A 12,985-nucleotide genomic window follows, 5' to 3' on the forward strand; every position below is an offset into this window, starting at 1 on the left:
GCCAAAAACCAATCAGTTCGTTTGCTCCTGTGTGCTGCCTGATTATAACAGTTTTCTAAGGCCACGGGTACTCTGGGATCTGCAGAAAACCTACTCCGAGCCTGGATGAAACACCAGAGGCATTAGTCTAATTCCAACACTACAGGCTAAATGCTATCCTCTACCGATGCCATGTCTTTTACAAATTAAAGCAAACTGCCCTTCTGGGAATATTGCGGCACTGAGAGGCGGTTGGCTGCTTAGCTTCTGAATGTACGGTTATGATAATGAGTTTATGGACATGGGGATTCTTTTTGGCACAAGGGACCAGGTAAGTTCAGCAGACCTCACCTTTACTCTGTATATTTATGTATACTTGAATTGATATATATTAGCTTATATTTAAAATATAGCTTTTTATATTACTTTATATTTCAATTTGTAAAATTATCATATAGTAGTTTTTATTTTAAAATAAATACAATTTTATATATATATATATATATATATATATATATATATATATATATATATATATATATATATATATATATATATATATATATATATAATAAAATATATATAAATATTAAAAATATGAACAAATTTTAAATAAAACAGACATTAAAAATTCAAATGTTTGATTTCAGTTCTTTTTTTTTTTAATTCAGCAAGGGGTGGATTAAATTGATCATACATGACAGTACAGATATTTATAATGTTTACCAAAAAAGATTTCTATTTCAAAACATGTTTTTCTATTTATCAAAAAAAAAAAAACAAAGAATCACAGTTTTCTACAAAAATATGAAGCTGCAAAACTGTTTTCTACCACTATTCACTAATAAGAAATGTTTCTTGAGCAGCAAATCAGCATATTAGAATGATTTCCTAAAGGATCATGTGACACTGGAGTAATGATGCCAGAAAATAATAAATCAGAGAAATACATTAGATTTTAAATTGTACTCAAATGAAAAATCAGTTCTAATAATATTTCACAACATTACTGTTTTTTACTGTATTTCTGATCAAATAAAGTACAGCCTTAGTGAGCATAAACTGACCCCTAAACTCAAGTAATGTATATGAATGATAATTTGTATACATGTGCATGTCAATAAATTCAGGGAATGTAGGTGGAAAAGTACATTTATTTCCGTAATCCAACCTGCTAAATTGTGAAACTCATGTATTGGGCCACACAGAATTCAGTGCGCACAGACTGGAAGTAGTTTAAGTCTTTGGTTCTTTTAGAATTTGTGATGATTTTTGTCTCACATTTAACAAAAAAACAACCACCAATTCACAATCTCAACAAATTAGAATACTTCATAAAGACTAAAAAAAATGGGAAAAAAAAACATTTTTAGTGAATTGTTGGCCTTCTGGAAAGTATGTTCATTTACCTGTACATGTACTCAATACTTGGTAGGGGCTCCTTTTGCTTTAATTACTGCCTCATTAAGTACATTGGCATGAGGTGATCAGTTTGTAATGCACTTGCAGGTGGTATGGAAGCCCAGGTTTCTTTGACAGTGGCCTTCAGCTCATCTGCATTTGAGTCTCTTGTTTCTCATTTTCCTCTTGACTTGAGAATAGATTCTCTCTCTGGGGTTCAGGTCTGAGTGAGTTGCTGGCCAGTCGAAGCACACCAACACCATAGTCATTTAACCAACTTTTTGGTGCTTTTTTTTGGCAGTGTGGGCAGGTGCCAAATCCTGCTGGAAAATGAAATCAGCATCTTCAAAAAAGCTGGTCAGCAGAAGGAAGCATGAAGTGCTCCAAAATTTCTTGAGTAGCGGGTGCAGTGACTTTGGTTTTCAAAAAAAACACAATGGACCAACACCAGCTGATGACATTGCACCCTAAATCATCACAGACTGTGGAAACTTAACACTGGACTTCAAGCATCTTGGGCTATGAGCTTCTCCCCCCCTTCCTCCAGACTCTAGGACCTTGGTTTCCAAATGAAATACAAAACTTGCTCTCATCTGAAAAAGAGGACTTTGGACCACTGGGCAGCAGTCCAGTTCTTCTTCTCCTTAGCCAGGTAAGAGCGCCTCTGATGTTGTCTGTGGTTCAGGAGTGGCTTAACGAGAGGAATCGACAACTGGGCCAAATTCCTTGACAATTCTGTGTGTGGTGGCTCTTGATGCCTTGACTGTCTCCGGTCCATTCCTTGTGAAGTTCACTCAAATTTCTTGAATCGATTTTTGTGACAATCCTCATAAGGCTGCGGTTCTCTCGAGTTGGTTGTGCATCTTTTTTCTTCCACACTTTTTCCTTCACTCAACTTTGTGTTAACATGCTTGGATACAGCACTCTATGAACAGCCAGGTTCTTTGGGAATGAATGTTTGTGGCATACCCTCCTTGTGTCACTGTGAATGTTTTGTCCTCTGGACAACTGTCAGATCCAGCAGTCTTCCCCATGATTGTGTAGCCTAGTAAGACAAACTGAGAGACCATTTTGAAGGCTCAGGAAGCCGCAGCAGGTGTTTTGAGTTGATTAAGCTGACTGGCATGTCACCATATTCTAATTTGTTGAGATAATTGTGAATTGGTGGATTTTTGTTAAATGTGAGCCAAAATCATCACAATTAAAAGAACCAAAGACTTAAACTACTTCAGTCTGTGTGCATTGAATTTATTTAATACATGAGTTTCACAATTTGAGCTGAATTACTGAAATAAATGAACTTTTCCACAAGATTCTAATTTATTGAGATGTACCTGTATGTAATAGTACATATGTTTACATATTTTAATGTTTTGTTCTCTCCAGACTTCAAGACAAACTTCGCTGGTCCCATCCGAGACAGTAGATGTGTATAATGTTTTGTGCAAGGCGCTGGGGATCGAACCCCTGCCAAAACAACGGCTCGTGGTCTCGTGTGGAGTGTATGTTGAGGAGCTCGGCGGCGCTGTACGAGAGAGCGCTCTGATCTACAGCTTCCTGCTGTTGCTGCTGCTGCTGCCACACTAGAATATTCCACCACTGCATCTCACAACTCACAAAGACTATATCAGACTGAAAACTGCAAGATAGCAAATATGAAAACACATATTTTATGCCTTAGTTTGTGCCAAGGCTTCGGATAAATGTCCAGAAAAAAATTTTTATCGGCTTTTTGCTGCACTGGCTCTACTTTTAAAGGTTGTAAATATCATTAAATGCTGAAAGAGTAGAAGAAATTATGTTGGGTGTTGAATAAAACAATTTGCGCATTTCACTGAAAGAGGTTTTATTTTTAGTAAGATATGATCTTTTATTATATCATTTATACTCAGTCATGATAACACATAGAGCAGTTATTTTTCTGATTACTGTAAAATGACTTGACTAGTTTTCTAGTATCACATCTATGTCAAGATATGTACTGCTTTGAATGTAAGGCATTATTTTATTACATTGTTGTTTGTTAAATTTCTACCGTAGATTAAATAACTAGTTTCTCCCTCTCTTTAGGACAGGGTTTGTACTACTTTCTTTCTCATAAAAAATAAATATATTTCCCTCAATAAAAGAGGTTATTTCTTCTAGACTTTTTTTTTTTTGTAATATTATGTTTATTTGTAACTACATGTTGTTCATTCACATTTTGCAGATTTAAAATATATTATTGATATTGTTAATAGGGGACTTGTTTATTCTATATGAGCTTTTACAGCAGCGTTCCGCCACGAAAAACTAATGAGCTCTTTCTCCATCTGCTGGTCTTGGCAGGAGAACTTCAAACGATCTGACGTTTAATATTTGTTCCACATAATTCTATATTTTATTTCCACCTCTTTGTTGACTTATGTTTATTTATAAAATACATTTATTTTGACGTTTTAGTTCAGCAAGGCCTCTGTAACATGCTTTAAAACTCATGAAAAATATATTTTTAAGACTGAAACTGTGAATAAAATGACAGGAAAATGTATTAAAACTTTGATGAGTTTCATGACAAGAAGCACAGTAAAAAAAAGATCTTTTTTTTCCGCGTTAACCAGGTAAAAGAGTATTAGTAACAATGAACATTATGATGGCGCCAAAAGACAATTTTGTCTGCCAAACTTTAAAACCACACTACAAACACCGTCATATTGTGTGTGTGTGTGTGTGTGTGTGTGTGTGTGTGCGTGTTGTGTGTGTTACATGTATTAATTTTATTTTGTCAGTAGAGTAGTAACCAGTGTGATAGATCTATAACTTAAGGCCGTTTGCTGATATGCATCACGCTTTATAAATTATTTTAATATCTGCCATTTCAAAATTAAATCCTTAGTGACTCCTGCAAGTACAGATGTCGCCTCTCTGCCTACTTAAAAGTTTCCGTAGACTTTTGCACTCATTCTTTCCCTATTTTCCCATCAAACATAAAAAACAAGCTGAACCAACAACCAAAAGTGTGTTATAACCAGTCCGGGTCACGCATTTTTCATAGATTTTTAGTTTTTAAGGACACTAAATGAACCTTGGAGTGTGTTGAGTTGCTACCTAGCGAGGGCTACATAGTCAGATGTGGCACGCTTTTCTACTATGGTAAAGACTACCCTGCGATTAATCTTTAATCAGTTAATGCTGACGTTGCTTGTGGTTGCCTTCCTCTAGGTCTCCCAGTCAGTGATTAATTATTATCATGCGGCGAAGCTCTCGCATTACGACATTCGCTCTGTCGACCTACGCACCAACGTCGCTTCTCGGCCAATCAATCTGGCTATTGACGAACGGCACGCTGCTACGTAATGAATAATTCATAAACAATCCCCTTTTCATAGTAGACCTCATGCAAATTCGCCAGTCGAAAGAAGACGGCTGGGGAGCTAAGCAGAACCGAGAACGCTTGTCACCGCGACGGACTGTAAATAAGTTTCATTTTTTCGTCACTTTTGCGGATCAGTTGCGGTGGATAATGAAAATACCTGTGGAGTGAACTCTTAGTATTTACATCTTAGTTTCGCGTCTGAGGCTTAAAAAGTTGAAATCGTCCGCATGTGACGCGCATCTCGACGTTGTTTGTATTAGGGTCCAGTGGATCCCTGAAGGCGTTTCGAGATGTTTTCATACATTTGGATGAGCTTAACGTGGACAGTTGGGTTTGTGTTTTCTTTAACTTGGCGTGATTTGTAGTGCACATATGATGTTCCTTATGCATTTGTGGAGGATTTGAAATTAGCAGGCCATTTAAGCTGTCCTAGAGCCAGCCAGGCTGTCTGGCTGATCATCATCATCATCTCAAGTGCACTGTTGTCATTAGTGAACTGCTCGGATGCAACAGTTGCATGTGCATTTCTTGTATAAAGTGGCTCAGAAGACCAGGCTCACTCTATGTCCCCCCTCTGAATTGTATACGCAATAAACACAGGGGGTGTGATGAGTGAAATCTGGGCTGTGAGCGTCAAGGGGCAGGCAGCCTGTCTTCTGTTGTGCGCACGTGAGGACATGTCACCTTCCAACAGCAGCAGCAGCATCATGCATCCTGATGGCCGAAGCCGCCACGCAGCATAAGATCAGCAGCAGGGTCGGATTTCCTACATGCCCAGCAGCGCACGTCTACCCGTCTCTCTGGGTCCTCGGCGTCGCGGCGGGCGGTGCTGATCCCGACCAAGCTCCGGCTCGTGTATGGAGGACTCACGCTCACCTCCCAATACGGTTTTTCCTCAAACTTCCTTTTTTTATAGTGTCCCTTCGCGTTGTTCTGTTTCCTGCTGCTGATGGGTGTCTCGGGCATGCTGCTGGTGAAGAGAAGCCCCCTGAAGATCAGCAGATTTGGCACCAACAAGGAGACAGTCATCGAAGCTCGTGGATTTATTCAATAAGTTAATGGTAAGACAACGTTATACACAAATAAAGCAAAACAATAATTTGCACTGTCACTGCTGATTGTTTCAAGACTATGGCTATGTCTGACTGGGATGCTATATACAGACAGATAGATTGACATTTAGATAGCATTAGCATCTATCTAAAAAAATATCTATCTATCTATCGATCTAGCCTATCTATCTATCTATATCTATCTATCTCTACACAAACAAATGTATTTTTTTCGTATGATTTTGAGGTAACATAAATATAATAAATTAAAAAAGAGAAAAATGTATATTTATATTTCATTTTCAATGTAAATTTATAGTTTATATGTAAATAATTTATAAAATGACATGAATAACCAGGTTTAGTGAGATTCACTCACACTGTAAACAAAACAAGAAGATATATATTGGACTATCTATATACACAAAAGTAAATGATTAACAGCACAAATTTATTGGCATATATCGTAGAAAAATTCCAGTTTTTACTAGTGCTGTCAAGCGATTAATCGTGATTAATCTCATCCCAAATTACAGTTTTTGTTTACATCAAAATGTGTGTGTGTATTGTGTACATTTATTCGTGTATATCATATAAATAAACCTTACATGCATTAAGAAAATAGGTTATGTTTATATATTTAAATCGTGTGTTATACTATAAATATAAATTATATGAATATAAATATAAACATTGTAAATGCATGTAAATATATTTTCAAAATATATACTGAATGATGTTTGTAGTTTTATATACTACATAAATAAATATACACAATAAACACACATATATTATGTAAAAAAACTTTTATTTTGCGCGAATGCGATTAAATTGTTTGACAGCCACTATCGTTTTTACAAATCAGCCTGGTCTTCTTATGGTATATTATGTTGCCTTTCTGTTGTGATTTTGTGTTGTTAATTTCAACCTGATGGCCGTAATAATTCTGCATGATGGTTTCCAGGAATCTTTTCTACATAATGAGGGTTGTGTAAAGTTGTCTACGAGTGATTTATTCTGTCTAATTTTTGTCTTCCTGACTCTGTAGGGCCGTTTCTCTGTACCTCTGCTGGATTCAGCCCAGACCAGGAGGGTTGTGGTGTCTCTCAATGTGGATAAAGCCCTTAAAGAAGGTGAGTAGTCCAGTTGCAAGCAGGATGCATGGAGACCCCGACAGTTTCTAGCGGCTTCCATGATTTTTAACCCTTTGAACGCTTATTTTCTTCTGATTTGTGAATACATTGTGTTGCCTTTGACTTCAAGCAAAGTAAACAGACATATTTACTCCGGATGAAAATCGTGCACCCTATCAGCATCTCTGTCTCATGGCATCTGACGTCATAACTAGCCCCATTGTTTATCAGTGAATTGCTGTGAAATTCCTGGTCGGGTTCTTCTATGGTGAGGAAAATCAGTTGTTACTGACGCGAGCGTCTTACAGATCCGCCCATCTGTGGCGGCCGCTCTCTGAAGGGAGTGCTCATGTCGTCTGTTAAAGTCTTTCATTCACGGCGATCATTTTAATAGGCCAGAGAGGGTGTGATGTGTGTCAGCTTGCCAAAGAGAGAGAGAGAGGGATGATTGGGATCCGTCAGGTCACACCAACCTCTGTCGCATAAAAAGTGTTTGTCTTGGCTGATGATGAGCTTCGCTCGCGGCCTGCTTTGTACCTCTCCCTGTTGAAAACTGTAGGACATGTGCGGATCTATGAGTAATATCGTAATTGGTTGTTAAACCAATATTGCCAGGGGCGTCCATCGTTGGCGACCTAAAACAGTCGCATTTGCGACCACTAAAAATTTAATTTGCGCAGTGACCGTTTTTTTGGCTGAGATCGCCACTGGCGACTACCCGCCGAAAGCCTCGGGATTTAACCCTAAAAAAGGTTTTCTCAAGGCGGATTGATTGCTGCATTCTAGCAGCGCCCCGTCTGTGATGAACGACCGGGCTGAGGTAAACTACACCAACTACACAGAGTGTGACCTGGGTGTACAACAGCTTTTCAGCCGAGATTCGGTCCATAGAGAAAAGCTGTCGTCAGCCAGAAGTGTTTTGTAGAGTCGGCGCGGCTCTGGTCCATTATCTTCTCACCGATGCCGAGACTGAAACGACAGCGACACATTTCAGCCAGAATAAGCCCCGAGTGTTATTGCTATTGGTATATATTACATGTTATAACTTAAAAATTTGAAGTAATGCCTTTTTCCCTAATTGTTTTGCGATCAAATCTTTTGTTATGTTGCGTATTAAACTGGGGCGATGCGCATTAAGTTTTTAGTGGAAACAGAGAGTTTCAGACAGATCCTCATCTCTGCCGCACATCAGTGCTGCCGCTTACAGTCTGATAAGCGCAGCTCCGCTGTGCAGCGAGAGAGAAATGGCGGAGGCATAAGAAGGGGAAAGTGCAGAAAATACGACAACGTCTGGCCCCCGTTGCACAACCCAGAACAAACTAGAACAGGTAAAGCATCCAGCATGTGTGAATATGGCAATATAGTTAAACAATTCCTAGTTTATAATAAGTACTAATATGGCTTCTTCTAAACAAGATATTTGGTCTGTGTTGTTCTTTTAATGCCGTGAAAACTTCATTATTTGAAGTGCAACTGCCGTCCAATAATCGCAAAAAAGCTCTGTGTGCTTTGTCACTTGTTAATAAAAAACGTCACCAGCTTTAAAATTATTCGAATTCATAAGTAAATTCAAACTGGCCAAGTTTTGGCTTTCCTTAATGCAGTAGGCGCGGTAGCTTTGGCGCCTCAGTTCAGGAGCAAGTGAACTATTTAATCTTCCTCTCTTTACTAATATAGTACAATAGTGAAACATGAATTAACATTCAAAAGGTAGGGCTATTTAATAAGAGATCCTACAGTACAACTTACTGAAATGCATCTCATGTAGGAGGAGCCCAAGCTACCACCTCAGTGGCCAAAGTGATCCTTATGGCTGCCATGATACGGGTACAGATTCTGTGTAACTAGACAATGCTTTGTGGGACTGTAGATTTCAAGCTGGAAAACGACATTTAGTTCCCACTTTAAGTGACACCTTAGTTCCCAGGTCATGTACAAGATGGATTAAAATGCTGATAAAGTCAAGAAAAAGATGAGACAAACCACACTTTGACAGTATGATTGAAATGTTTAAAATGTAAATAAATAAATAATTATAATGCGTAAATATAAATAAAACACGTGTATTCTGTGGCACCTACAAAAATTATTTGGCTCCTAAGTTTTTTTTTTCTTATAAGAGCCAATGGCTCTACTTTCTTTCGATTTTTTGTTTTGGAGCCCTGATATGCAATGTTGCGGATTTTATCCAAGTATATCTCAAATAAACAAAGAGACACACCCAGCAAGTGCATGCATTACACTACATGATGTAGGTTGGTTAGACTACTGCACAAGCACATATAGAGTTCACACTTTGGCTGCAATGGGATGAGGGTTAACTTCATTCTTGTCCTATGTTAAAACAGTGTAGATGCAACCTAAATTGACTCATTCAGATGCAGTTCCACCGCTTCATTTGCAAAACACAAATTTTGTTGTGCTGAGGATTTCTATTTGATTGGTAACAGCCCTACAGTGTTTTATTATTTAAATGTAGTGATTAGATTTAAGAATTTGACACAAAGATTATGCATGCATTTAATTCGGTTAAAAAAATGGCATTATACAGGTAAACAAGGCACTTTAAAAGAAAAAAAAATCGATTTAAGCTTATTGGAAAAGGGGCATTTCTGGTACTCCTGCAAAACTAATTCACTGCACAGAATATGAAGAGAATATCAAGAAGCTTTGGGCTTCCAGCTTCCAAACAAACTATCTCCTTTTGTTTTTCATGGAAAAAAGATTTGGACATCAGAATGAGTAAATGCCGGCTGTTTTTATTTTTTTGGGTGATACTATTCCTTTAAATGCTCTGTTATGGGTTTAGAGGTGAATACTGGACATGTGGACATCCATCAGCTCCAGCACACCACAAAGGCGTCAGAAGCTATTTTCACCTTTGATCTCTGTCAGTCCTGAGACCACGTCTGTGTTCCAGGCGCTCAGACTGGCTGGATTTCTTTGGTTAATCCACAGAGCTTTAGAGTCCAGGAAGCAGATGCAGAGAACCGTTTCAGAGAAGGCATCTGGGGTCTCCCACAGACAGCAGTCTCAAAAGTAGGCGGGTCTAAGGACCCAGGATGTCTGATATGTCATTGCATTAGATATTATTTTAGATATAAAAACAGGCTCTTTATCTGTGATGGACATGCTGGAAATAGTTGTTCTCTTTCATAACATCATTCTTTGCTCAGTGACATATAATCAGATGGTGCTTTGGTTATTTTTAAAGTAGATATACCGCTGTAAAGTCAGTCCCGAATATTCACCTAAGAATGAGAAATTTGCATTAAATGTACTCACCATCAGGCCACCAAAGATGCAGATTAGTTTGTGTTTTCACTGTAGAGACAGAGTTGAGAAGAAATGTCGCATGGCATCACTTGCACACCAAAAGTGTCCACCTCTGCAGTGAATGGGTGCCCGTCAGAATGCGTCATCCAAAACAGCTGATAAAAAACATCACACAATAATCCACACCACTCCCGTTATTTAAAATAACATCTTGTGTAAACAAAAAGCTGCGTGTTTTTAAGAAACTCAGTCACGTGAACAGTAGAAGTCAATGGAATGTTCCCACCATAAAAAGAAAAAACAAGCGTGTGTGTCTAGCAGATTTTACATTTTTTAGGGTGAACTGTTCATTTTACGTGTTCTTGTTGCTTATCTTTTCTTTTTTAAATAAGCGGACACCGTAACAATTAATAAAATAGGGATGTAAATATTAACTCTGTGAGCCGGTTGAAAATCGAATAAAATATGTGACTATCAAAATCGTTTTGCAGATGCCAAACAAATCGTGGCCTAATTGAATTAGGAGTTAATATGAACCATGTATCTCTGAGGGGAACTGACACTCTTTAGAAAGAGGTTTACATGGTATTTTCTTTTCAACTTGCCTCTAGACAATGCATATTAAAGAAGAAGTATAAGTTCATAAAGAGGCGCAGCTCTGCTTTGTTTTACAGCGGTAACCCAGGAAACACTGTATATCACTGCTGTTCATAAGCGCCACCTGCTGTCAGAGAGTGAATCTGAATCTCATTCAAGCTTGTCTGCTGTTTACACTTCGAAAAATGTTTTATGTAGGATAGTTTTCACAAAACTAAAGTTATGCATTTTTGTTTTTTATTCATATTTTGGAGTTGTTTTGTTTAATTAAGTTTAAAAATTTATCATTGCTGTTCAAAAGCACCATTCAGCTCAATGTTTGATTAAAATCTAGTGGTTGCCTCTAATTTTTAACTGGAAAGAGCACAGACAAGCCTTTAGTTTGCTTGATATTAAAAGATTTCTTTTTATTTGTGTTTGATTTGGGGCTTTGTTTTAAAAAATTTCAATTTTAGGTTTTGTTTTATTTTAGGTTTCACAAAGTAGCGTGCAGTAATAGCCTAAAAAGCGAGAAAGTCTTTTTAATAAAGTTCTGTGTGAAAAAACAGACAGTTTTGAAATCATTATTCACTGAAACTCAGTAGGTTTTGGTAAGTCAGTAGGTTTAATTAATATTTTTATACAGCAAAAGACATTTATAATGTTCACGGAAGATTTCTATTTCAATAAATGCTATTCTTGTGAACTTTCTTATTCATCAAAGAATCCCAGAAAAAAATGTATCAAATTGACCACCAAAAAATGAAACAGCTTTAACATTGATAATATATTTCAACATTGATAATAATAAGAAATGTTTCTGTAGCGGGCAGCAAATCAGCATATCAGAATGATTTCTGGGGGATCATGTGACACTGAAGACATAATTAATAAATTGTCATTAAACTATTATTATATTAAAAAAACAGTTAGTTATTTCACAATTTTTACTGGTATTTTTGATCAAATTAAATGCAGTCTTGGTGAGCATAAAGAGCGTTTCTTTGCGTTTCTGACAGCATTATGGCCCTTTCTTTCATGATTCACTCCTGACCAAAAGGATTATGGGTGTTTGTGGGTGTTGTTTTTGTGTTGAAAGGCCTAGATGATCTTTCTCACTTGCTCTCTCCTTACAAGATGAGTGGTCTAAGGTGAGAACGACAGCATCTAGTTGTTGCAGGTGTGGCTGTGAAGACTCGTGCACACAGGTCTGGTTAAACCGAATGAATGATGTGCACTGAAGCCGTTTCTGATCGTTCTTTGTGGACTCAATCCCTCCTGTATTCTGAGACCGCAGGGTGTCACATGGAGGAAGCGATTAATTAGATTGCCATTTGCATTCTCATTGGTGATGTTTGCAAGCAAAACTCACTTTAACCATTGTCTTGCTTTAAACCGGTGTCCATAAAATGAAAATTTCTGTCAGCATTTACTCACCCTGTTGGTCCAAACCTGTATGACACAAAAACACGAAAAGGATAATGTTTTTGTAGTAAAGTTATATTTTCTGTCCGTGCCACTTAAATAAGCCAAAGGAAGGAAAACTTGCAATAGAATAGTGTCAGCAGCACTTCCTGACCGCTCAGCTTGGGAAAGTCAGCATCCTTTGTATGAGGTCCACTGTGGCTATAAATAGTGCTGTTTCCAAGTTCGGGTGGAAAAATGCCTGCAAACCAGTTTTTCAATACACTGCTGTAACAAGGGTGTCACTGAAGCGTATCACTCAGCTGCCAGATCTGCTGTGTTTTGTGACTGTGTGAGTGGGTTGTGGTGGGTGTAGGATCTTAGCATCATTAGAGGACTGTTGCAGTCATTGCCTAGTGCCTTCACATTCATGCCATCTGCCACTGCTGTTGTGTGTGTATGTTTGAGGTGTGGTTTGTGTAGCTCGTTTCTTGATGATAATATGCAAAATGATGACAATTTTATTTCTATCCATCCGTATAAATTTGTTGGATTTTATCTAGTGACAATACAAGACAGCAGATTCTTCATTTAACACCCAATAAAACCAGTGTTGCTGATTAGCTTGAGTTTGCCTTCGTGACTGTATTTTCTTTGGTTGCTCTGTTTGACGCAGGATGTTGATGGGGATGTTGTTTGGCTTTATCATTGCAGATAAAAAAGCTGTGAAGTGAAGACATCTGCTAGCACTCATCGACGTTAAGAGATACCTTCTCCCAAAATGAAATTTTTGTCATTATTTCACTTCC

General features: G+C 37.8%; 1 pseudogene; it reads left to right on the top strand.

The window, feature by feature from the left end:
• The first annotated feature begins 280 nt into the window (after positions 1-280).
• Positions 281-12,985, top strand: part of LOC109079081 — a 42,067-nt pseudogene continuing 29,362 nt past the window's right edge.

Source organism: Cyprinus carpio, chromosome A14 (assembly GCF_018340385.1).
Source record: "Cyprinus carpio isolate SPL01 chromosome A14, ASM1834038v1, whole genome shotgun sequence".
Taxonomy (NCBI): Eukaryota; Metazoa; Chordata; class Actinopteri; order Cypriniformes; family Cyprinidae; genus Cyprinus; species Cyprinus carpio.